The sequence below is a fragment of the Grampus griseus genome (assembly GCF_964374135.1).
Source record: "Grampus griseus genome assembly, chromosome: 19".
NCBI classification, from domain to species: Eukaryota; Metazoa; Chordata; class Mammalia; order Artiodactyla; family Delphinidae; genus Grampus; species Grampus griseus.
This window is the reverse complement of record NC_139013.1, coordinates 25,576,795-25,587,647: the sequence shown is the minus strand read 5'-3', so window position 1 is coordinate 25,587,647 and position 10,853 is coordinate 25,576,795.

The following is a 10,853-nucleotide window of genomic DNA, read 5'->3' as shown; positions in this document are numbered from 1 at the left end:
CCACACACTACGTGCCGTCACCTCTGTCGATGGCTTGCTCTGGGCTCAGCCTTCAGACTCTGGGTCCTGGGAATCTGTGGGGAAGCGATCTCACGGAGCTTCAGGCCCTGGGAGTGTCCCCACGCGGCAGAGAAAATCTCTCAGCGGGGCCCCTTCTGCGACAGTCACAGAATCTAGGGCTGTGAGCTGGGGCAGTGCCCGCAGAAAATGAAAGTGAAAGGAGGTAGGCATGGAAAAAGAAGAGGAACACCAGCTTCTTTCTACAAAAACGGGACATTCCAGGATACTCAAAGGAGCAGACGCCAAGGGGCTTGGAAAGTCTGTGTATTTCCTATTGGTTGTTTATGCGTCTAACTCCCATCTTGGCCCAAGCGGAAGCCTGGGTTTTACTCATCCTGGCATCACTAAGCTTGGCATGGGGCTGGGCCAAGGGGAAGTACAGTGGGAACGTCCATGAATCAAAAACCCACTGAGGGAAGGGGTGGGGCTGGAACTTCCTGCGCCTGTCCTCATATGCCATCCAAAGCAAGGGAAAGGAGAAATCACCAGCTCGGAATGCTGCCAACATTTAGGCTGGAAGCCTTGCGCTGGCCAAATGAGGAAACTGAGGCAGCGAGCTTACCCATGTGTCTGGCAGCTTGGGAGGGAGGGCATCCTCAGTGCAGAGGCCACCATATACCAGAAAGGAAAATAGTTCTCTCTGGCCAAGCAGGTCTCCTTTTTGAGCCCACTGCCAAGCAGAGGAGTCAAGAGGGGAGAGGTGGGGAGACGGGAGAGGAGAGAACAGGATGGGGTAGGAAGAGCTCTGGGCTTGACCCTGGAGTGGTTCTCAGCCCCATCACCACCCCTGCCCAGGTCCTGGGGAAAAGAACTACCACCCACCCCTCCGGAAACAGCCCAGAAATGGGGTCAGCACTCTCTTTCCAACCCAATGCCTGGAGGGCATGTGTGCAGCCAGAAATTAAAGAAGTTGAAGAGTTAAGATGAGATAGGACATTCCCTGCCCCTTTTACTCAGAGGATGCCTAAGGACGGACAGCTGTTCTCTCCTCAGCATCGGGAGAGCCTGGACCACCCTCCCCGCCCCGTCAAAGATCATTAGGCTTAGAGTAGGCATGGCCAAGTCATCTGCAGGCAGGCCTTGAGCAGGAAGGCAAGGCTGAGTGGCACAGGACTGGCAGGGCTAGATTTGCCCACAGATCCCACATCTGCAGAAAGTATAGTATGTGTATGTGCTGGTGAGAACTGCTCTCCCAGAGAGAAGCCTGGTGAAGGGGGCAAGAATGGAGGATGCCGCAGGAAGTGAGAGGGATGGGTCCACTGCCCCAGCAGGGGCGTGGCCCCAGCTGAGAGCAGGACAGTTCGGGGGACTGTTCGGGGGGGGAACCCCCGAAAAGATGGGTAGAAGCCAGAGGTGGCCAACCAGCTGTGAAGAGCTACACAATTCTCAGCAGTTCTGGCACAGAGCCTTCACCCTCCACCATTAGCTGCACTGGGAGACCCCACCAAGCCCAGTGATCTCTGACACACCCGCAGACGTGCCAGGCCACAGGTGGACAAGCTACAGGGAAGCAGGGGCCCTTCCCAAACACTCCGAGTCTGGGTCAGCAGATGGACGCTTGAGCCACACATATCCAACTCGTGATGTCAGGGCACCTGGAGAAAGAGGGAGGCCCAAGCCAGAAGGTTTGCTGCTCTATCTCCCCACCGGTAGCTGGGAAGTCCCAACTCTGTCCTGGCCTTCTTCCGGAAACCTCAGAGGTGGGAGAATCCCCAAGGGCCAATCTGGCCAGCACCCTGTCTCTAAGAAGGCATTGTTCTTTCCCATCTTAAACATCCAGGGCAGAGGACCTGGCCTGTTGCTGTCCTCACTAACCAGCACAGGAAGTTCCTCATTATGTTGAACCAAAGTTTTTCCTGCTTCAGTTTACATTGGGAATGGGAGAAAACAGATGTCCATTCATCACCTATCTCATAAAAACTGTCCCTAAAATCCTACCTCTTGCCCCTTTACTCCCTGCTCAGACTTCCCCTCTTCAGACTAAATCAGCCTCTCTGTTGCCTTTTCTTCTCTGCTTCAATTACTGCAACTTTGGAGTCATCGTAGCCTTTTCTTGAGGAAGGTGAGGCCTGTGCAAAGAAAAGGGCACTTCCTTGTTGAAACAGAGGGTCAAGTGGAAGGGGTAACCCACGTGGGCACCCCTTATCCCCAAGCCCAGGCCAAGCCCTGACATCGCCCTCCCTCCTGAGACACAGCCAGTCTGGTTTCTCTGGAGCCCTGAGCCGGTTGATTTCCTTAAGTGCTGAAATCTCAGCCCGCTGGGCCACTGCAGACAGAAGAGAGGCAGGCCCTGGAAGCTCAACCGAACTGTCCTGCTCTCAGCTGGGGCCACGCCCCTGCTGGGGCAGTGGACCCATCCCTCTCACTTCCTGCGGCATCCTCCATTCTTGCCCCCTTCACCAGGCTTCTCTCTGGGAGAGCAGTTCTCACCAGCACATACACATACTATACTTTCTGCATCTGACCCCATTTCTCTGCCCCCTTCACAGCAGGACTCCTTAGCTGTTGTCTATACTGCTGTCCTGAAGTTCTCCCCTCCTGTCCCCTCTGATCGTGTCCCCTTTGGCCGCCAGCTACTTCTGTCATGGTCACCAGTGACTTCCAGGTTGCTGGATTCTCAGCCCTCACCTCACTGGCTCCGCCAAAGGCATCTGTCATAATCACTCCCTCTTTCCTCCTTGAAGCACCTGCCTCATTGCCGTCCAGAACACCCCAACTCTCTGCTTTTTCCTCCCATCTCACTGGCCACTCTTTCTGTCTCCTTGGCTAGTTCCTAATGCTGGGAGCCCCAGAACTCTCTGGTGGGACCTCTTTTCTCTGTATCACTCTCCCTAAGTGAGCTTACCTGCTGTTATGGCTTTAAATACCAGCTATATGGTGATGAAGCCCCAAATTTTATTTCCAGCTCCAACTTCCCCACTAAACTTTTTTTTTTTTTTTTTTGCGGTACGCGGGCCTCTCACTGTTGTGGCCTCTCCCGTTGCGGAGCACAGGCTCCGGACGCGCAGGCTCAGCGGCCATGGCTCACGGGCCCAGCCGCTCCGCGGCACATGGGATCTTCCCAGACCGGGGCACGAACCCGCGTCCTCTGCATCGGCAGGCGGACTCTCAACCACTGCGCCACCAGGGAAGCCCCCCACTAAACTTTTGCAACTGCCTAATGGACATCTTCATGTGGATGCCCAATAGGCATCGCAAACTTCACAAGCACAAAGCCAAACTCCAGATCTTCCCCCTAAACAGGTCCCATCTCAGCCGATGGCAGCTCTAAACTTCAAGATGCGCAGCCCCCAAACCTCCGAGTCACCTTTGACTCCACCTTTCTCTCACATCCCAAATTCTATCACCCCCATCTTCAAAATATATCCCAAATCTGAAAATCTGATATTTTTTCATCACCTCTATGCCATGGGTAACAAGCCCCCACGGTCTCTACCCAGAATGACAGCAGTGGTCCCCCCACTGGTCCCCCCACCCTTCTGCCCTCACCTCCCTGCATTCTCTCTCCCGTTCACAGCCAGATGAACCTGCTAACCCCTAGGTAAGAGCAGGTGACGCCTCTTCTCAAAGACCTCCAGTGGCTCTCAGTGCGCTTAGAGTGAAAACCAGAGCCCTTGCAGTGGCCATCGAGACCCCATGCAATGGATCCCCACCTCCCCACCCCTTATGTGTCTGCACTCATTTCCTACTAATCCTTCACTGGCTCCTCACCTACGCTGCTCCAGCCACGCTTGTTCCTAGAACAAGGCAGACCTGCTCCCACCTGTCATGCTTCTGCCCGAGGACCTTTGCATATGCTCTTCCCTCTGTGGGTGCACTGTCCTTTCCCCCAGTTATTCACATAGCTCCCCCCTCGCCTCCTTCAAGGCTTTGCTCGGTGGTCACCATCTCAGAGAGGCCCTCCCTGACTAAGCTATATAAAACCACAATACCCCCAGACCAATACCTCATCCCCTTTGCCTGTTTTATTAGTCTCCATAGCACTTCTTACCACCTGACATACCTTGTATTTACTTATTGGACTGCTGTCCAACTCCTTTCTAGAAAACCAACCCCATGAGGGCAGGGAATTTTGTCTGCTTTTTTCATTGCTATAGCCCCAGTGTCTCATGCAGGGCACTGATCAAGATTGTGTGAATGAATAAAAGAATGAATTTACTCTGCATGGTTCCAGGAGGCAGAAGTGGAGCCAAGGGGTGGAATCTGCAAGCCACAGATTTTGACTAAATGAAGCCAGAGCTGCAGGACGCTGAACAGCGCTTCATAAGGAATGAGCTTCCCATCACTGAGCGTATGCAACAGAGGGATCCTGCGCTATGTGGGAGGTCAGTAGGCTAGATGGGGTCCCTTCCTGCCTCAGATCTCAGAGTGCCAATTGGCTAAGGGGATCTGAGTAACCAAGAGAGGGGGAGAGTGATTGGGACAGGAGAGCAGAAGCAACCAGAATGTCACTCGGGTCTTCACCAAGGGGTCAGGAGACGGGTGACATGGCAGGCTTCTCCCCTCTATGGAACAAGGATCCTGTGGCCAGGGAACAGCCCATGGGGCGATGGAGCCCACCAAAGGGAGGAGACTAAGAGCTCCAAAAGAGAGAGAGAAGCAAGAGCAAACTCAGGACCAAGGGTCCAGCTGTGGGAGGCCTCCCTGGAGGGGATGGAGGGAGGATTTTGAGTTTGCTGCAAAGCAAGTAGGACCGGATGGCTGTTCCTCAACATTAGGAGAGAAGGAGAGGATGAACAGCACAAAGGATGTGATGCCGGCAGGCCCTGGTGTGGGGGTCTGGGCAGGGGTGGGATGCAGAATGGGCAGGGGTCTCCACACCCACCACGGGGGAGGAGGAGGAGGTAGGAGACCCCCATGAGAGTCACAAGGCCACAGGCAGGGTTAGAGATCATCCAGGCGCTCTCATTTATACCCACCCATCCACAAGCAAGGTGAAAATGGGGAAACTGAGGGAGAGAGGAGGGGACTGAACAGAGAGTAGCTCCCGCTCAGACCTGAAGCCTGGCCTCCTCATTCCCAGGCCGGCCCGGTGCCTCGAAACTTCAACCTGCATGTTCTGCCCCCACAAACCCCTCGATCCCCAAATCATGGTCTCTCTCCAGACCTCAGAGGCTCCTGGGGCAGAAGTTCTGCCCACTCTCCCAAACCCCCTCATCGTTTGTAGTCACAGCCCACCAGGAGGCTCCCCAACCTCGAAACACCCCCCTTTCCTTCCAGACCCCGGGACTCCCGAAGGGGAAACCGAGGCAGCCCCATCCTAAAGCTGGCGGCCTGGACCGCTCAGAAGTCAGATGTCCCAGTCCCGGGAGCGGGACCCTCGGCACCTGCAGCCCCGGTGCGGGGTTCAGGACCACTCACCCCCGGCCCCCCGATTCCTCCCCGCAGCTCGAGTCTTGACTCCCCGGCTCAGCTCCAGCCTGGGCTGCGCGGGCGCTAGGCCCCGGCCCCGCCCCCGACGTGCCCCGCCCCCACTGCCCACCCTCTGCCTGGCAGCCCCGCCCCTCCCAAGAGAGCCAGCCGGACCGTGGGCGGCGGAGCACGCAGGGCAGAGGCAGGCTGGACGGCCTGTGCCGCGTGACCTGGGCCAAGTATGTCATCCTTCCTGAGCCACCTTTCAACCAGAGGGAATCGAAGAGCCTCTCAGGACAAGTCCCCCATCCAACACACACACACACACACACACACACACACACACACACACACACACACGGAGGTATCCTGTGAATTGAAAAGCTAGGAAAGCTGTTGGGGTCAGTATTACCCAACGCACCCTTTGTGGGTCAGGAAGTTCATAGTCATCTAAAGCCTTACTCTTGTGAAGTCCCAGGACGGAGTTCTCTGGAGTGTGGTTCCGTGTTAGGTAACAGTGGACAGGGCATTTAAACTTCCTCTTTCTATATTTTTCTTTCCATTCTTCTAAGTTGAGGCAAGCCATCTCAGTTTAGTACTAATAGGGCTTGAACTCTCTAACGCTGCCTAGTCTACTTGGCTCTGTGACATTATCTAACTAGAATTCACCAGCACTGTTTTGTTTACGTTAGATTTATTTTATTTTATGATTTCTTATTCCTGGCAAGTGATTGCTAGTTTTTCATTGAAGGTATTAATATAAACATTCCTTTTAAAACACTTGTAATTGGAGGCTTCCCTGGTGGCACAGTGGTTAAGAATCCACCTGCCAATGCAGGGGACACGGGTTCGAGCCCTGGTCCGGAAAGATCCCACATGCCGCGGAGCAACTAAGCCCATGCGCCACAACTACTGAGCCTGCGTGCTGCAACTACCAAAGCCCATGTGCCTAGAGCCCATGCTCCGCAACAAGAGAAGCCACCGCAATGATAAGCCTGCATACCGCAACGAAGAGTAGCCCCCGCTCACCACAACTAGAGAAAGCCTGCATGCGGCAGCAAAGACCCAACACACCCAAAAATAAATAAATAAAATAAAAATAAATTTTAAAAAAAATTTGTACTTGGAAAATTTTAAATATAAAGTCAATTTCAAGGAAAAAAACTGACATTGACGTAGTGCTTTACAGATACTAACTCATTTAATCCTACCTACAGGATATTGACTATCTTTACCCTAATTTGTAGAGGAAGAAACTGAGGCACAGAAAAGTTAATTACTTTATCCAAGTCATGACAGCGGAGCCGAGATTTGCCCCCCAGATGTCTGACATCAAAGTTCATGCTCAAAACCACTGCCTCCAGGTAAATACCTGCACTGCTGGTGCACATTTGGTTGAGGCTGGGAAATGCTGGGTTAGAAGCACTGAATCTAACCCCAAGAAAATCATTCCAGATGGTGTACAGATCCGTCTGCAAGGATGTTCACCACCATCTTATCTATAACAGCAAAAAGCTGGAAGCCTTCTGAATGCCCAGTAATAGCAGATTACTTAAGAAAAGTAACAGAGCAACTGAACCTGGAAAACTTACCCGATTCATCTTCTCTTATACTCCACACTCAACCTGGAAGCAAATTTGTCAACCTGAGCTTCAAAACATATTCAGAATCAGCCACTTCTTACCATAGCCACTATTACTACTTGGGTCCAAATCACTGTCATCTCTCACCTGGCAAGAGCACCCAGCCATTCCCCATGATTCTAACTAGTCTCTCTTCAACCTCACACTGTGCAGCAGTCTCCACGCTGGTCCCCTGCTCCAAGCAGCCCACCCACCCATCAGTGTCCAAACCCTTCTCCAACCAGGCCCAAATGATGCACCAGTGTCCTTATAGCTCTTGGTCCCCCCACCTCTGTGCTTTGCTCACTCTGGGCCTCAGTGGGAGGCAACAGGTTGAATAGCATAGACTTTGGACTGCAACGAACTTGGATTTGAATCCCAGATCTCTATGCCTTTGGGCCAGTTATTTAACCTTGGCCTCAGTTTCCCTAACAGCTAAGTGGTGCTGACAATTCACTTAGATCTTGTCGTGAGGAGTACAAACATAGAGCTCGGCACAGAGTAAGCCCTAAACTCTGTATAATATGAATGTTATTTATTGAGCACTTACTATATGCCAGGCACTGTACTCTCATCCATCACACGATCCTCTTTATGGAATAGGTACTATTCTTTGTCCCCACTCTTTTGAGATGAAGAGACAGGTTCCAAGAGGTAAATAATTTTCCTAAGATGACTCAGCTACAGGATGGTGGAGCTGGTAATCAAGCCCACATCTTTCTTTCACTCCTTTTGTTGGGACTTACCTATCCTTCAATGCCCACCTGCCTCCAGGTAGCTTTCCACTGTCCCCACGGAACTCTCCAGTCCTCTGAGCTACCAAGGAGCAGCCTGCCTGTGCTCCTGTTTGCTCTCAGCCTACATGGCGTTCTGTTTCAGCTCATGCGTCCATCCTGTTTTCTCACCAGACTGTGAGTCCTTGAGGGCTTGAAACATCCCTTCGCCATTGCCGGATCTCCACCTCTGGCCCAGTGCCTGGCCCAAGTTTGTTGAGTGACTTATTAAAAGAGAGACAATGCATGAGGGAAAGGCACAGCAGAGAAGGCATCTTTTTACTGAGCTGCCTCAAGCCTGGGGAACCCCATGCACCTGGGGCCTTTGGACGGCCTCTGGTCTTACCCATCCCCATCTCAAGACCAGACCCACATTTTGTCCCCTCCCCCCACCTCCAGCCCTAACCAACTCCAAGCTCATCAGTGAGTCAGGCGGGTTTTGCTGCAGATCAGACACCCAACAAATCCAGCTCCCCTGATGGGTGGGCCTCCTCTTCTGCAGACCCCTTACTGTGTCTCCTCTCTTCTTCCCCTCCCCCATATGGTTTCTAGAATCACCTTCAGTTTCTCAAACCCTTCCCTTCTAGCCCCAAGCTTAAAAATTCCACTTCAGCAAAACAGAATATTCCACCAGCTGAACTTACTGTCTTTGAAAAACAGTTTCTCAATCCTCCGTCATTAGTTCACTCACAGCCAGCTCGCATCACCCTTCTTTTCAGATTAGAAAAAGGCGACCCCTTTACCTGAGGGAACGCAGGAGCCAGCTTGGAAAAGCAGAGTGAGGGCTGGATTTCAGCCCCACTCCTGCCCTCTTGAGGCGCTCTCGGCAGGGCACAAACCTTCAAACTACGTGCGATGGCCCTAAACTCCCAGGCAAACTCATCAAAGACTTTTTTTTTTTTTTTTTTTTGCAGTACACGGGCCTCTCACCGCTGTGGCCTCTCCCATTGCGGAGCACAGGCTCCGGACGCGCAGGCTCAGCGGCCATGGCTCACGGGCCCAGCCGCTCCTCGGCATGTGGGATCCTCCCGGACCGGGGCACAAACCCGTGTCCCCTGCATCAGCAGGCGGACTCTCAACCACTGCACCACCAGGGAAGCCCAAAGCCTTTTACCTAAGCAAACAGATCTCCCAGGAACACAAGATGTTTGTGTCCTGCTGATAATTAAAGTTAGATTTTCTCCACATTTTAGCCATGAATTCTTACACAGATCAGAAGGACTGACAGAGCTTGTGTGAGGCCCAGGAAGGGCTGAGGTGTCTCCCCAGCCTGCAGTGTAGAAATACAAACCCACACTCCAGTCCCACCCCACCCCCGGCCCACCCGTCGCTCTGCTATGTCTCAGTATAACCACATCGGTGCCCCACAGCGCACTCTGTCTGTGGCCCTAATTTTAAAACCCTGCAGTATTAAGAACTTTTGAGATTTTTTTAAAAGCTAATGTTTGTATACCCAGCTATGGAAAAACAAGATTGACATGACCAGGTTTTGCATCACCTACTTACGAACAAACACTTCACCAGTTTGGGTTTTCTTTGCCAGACACGTGGAGGCACGCCTGTGATCAATCAATTCTTACTGAATTTCTCAAAAGCGGCCTTTCGGTGTTGGAGACCCAAGCTTGTCAGACACCCAGAGCAGCAGTGAGTGGTAGTTTACCGTATTGTTATCTGCCCAGTGGGGCATGCTTTGGTGCCGGGAGGATGCTTAACTTAATCTCATGTCGCAATTAAGGAAACTGACATTCAGAGAGGACAGTGGCCTGCCCAGGTCGCACAGTGAGTCAGGGCGGATCTGGAGTCCCAGCCCGATCTCCACTTCTCTGCGTTCGCCCACTCATTCATTCATTCACACAATTACCGAGCCTCCGCTAGGTGGCAGGCGCTGCGGTGGGTACTGGGGACAGAACGCTGCCACAGACCGAGTCCCCGTGATCGAGGCGTCCCAGACGGGCACTAAACAAGTAAACAAATAAGCGAGACAATGATAGTTCTTGACGGGGGGTCAAGGAGGGCTGCACAAAGTAGAGACAGTCGAGCTGCACCCTGAGGATGAGAGAGAAAAGAGGCTGTCGTGGAAGGAACCGAGAGCAGGACGTTGACGGCTGAAGGAATTGCGAGCGCAAAGGCTGTGAAGCACATTTGAGGAACAGAAAGCAGTCCGGATGGCTGGTGTGTGGTAAGTGGTGCTGGGAGGGGTGCGAATGAGGTTAAGAAGGGAGCAACCACCAGATTACGGAGGCCTCAGCGGGGGGATGTGGGGGGTCTGGGTTTACTTGGAATGCGGGTGGAGGCCAATGAAGGGTCCAAGCAGGGTGAATTCTAGGGAAGACACCCAGACTCTGACTTGCCAGCACTTCCCTTCCTGAGTTCCCAAGGCCCCTTGGTGTCCCCTTTGGCTTCAGTAGTGCAGTGCGGGGATGCCCATTCCTGTCCCCCCCCCACCATGACAGCGGGACCCTGCCTGTCTTTGTAGACATATAGAGGTCCTCTGCCACCTCGAGCCCTGTCCTGCAGAGAAAAGCCAACACCCGGCAGGTGGCCAAGTGTGGCCTCTCCTGGTTACTCTGGTCCAGCTAGGTCCTTCCTATGCAGGCCAGACGCTCCTGCGCGTCTGGGGGTTTCCAAAAAGCATCTCCCACCCTGAGAAGAGGAAGCAGTGGCTTCTACACACTCTCCCCCACGGTTGCTGGCTGGGGGTGAGAGGCACGCAGGGCTGCAGAGAAGGGTTCAGAGTCTACGGTGGCATCTCGCAGGTTCCAGGCCCAGGAAAGGACTCAGAGAGGAGGAGAGACGGAGTTCTAGCCTCCCTCTATACAGAGCCTGCATCTCCACGCCACACCAGGTGTTCTATGGGGCAGTGCAAGGTGGAGGTGAACGGGATACGGCCCCTGTACCCCAGGGGCTCACCAGCTAGCAGGCCAGAGGCACACGACTGATGCCCCTTCCGCTGAGCTAAACAGACCCTGACATGTGTGGATACTCTTTTTATAACAGTGATGGCACTGCAAAGCAGTGGGATTGGACGGCCATTTCAATAAATATG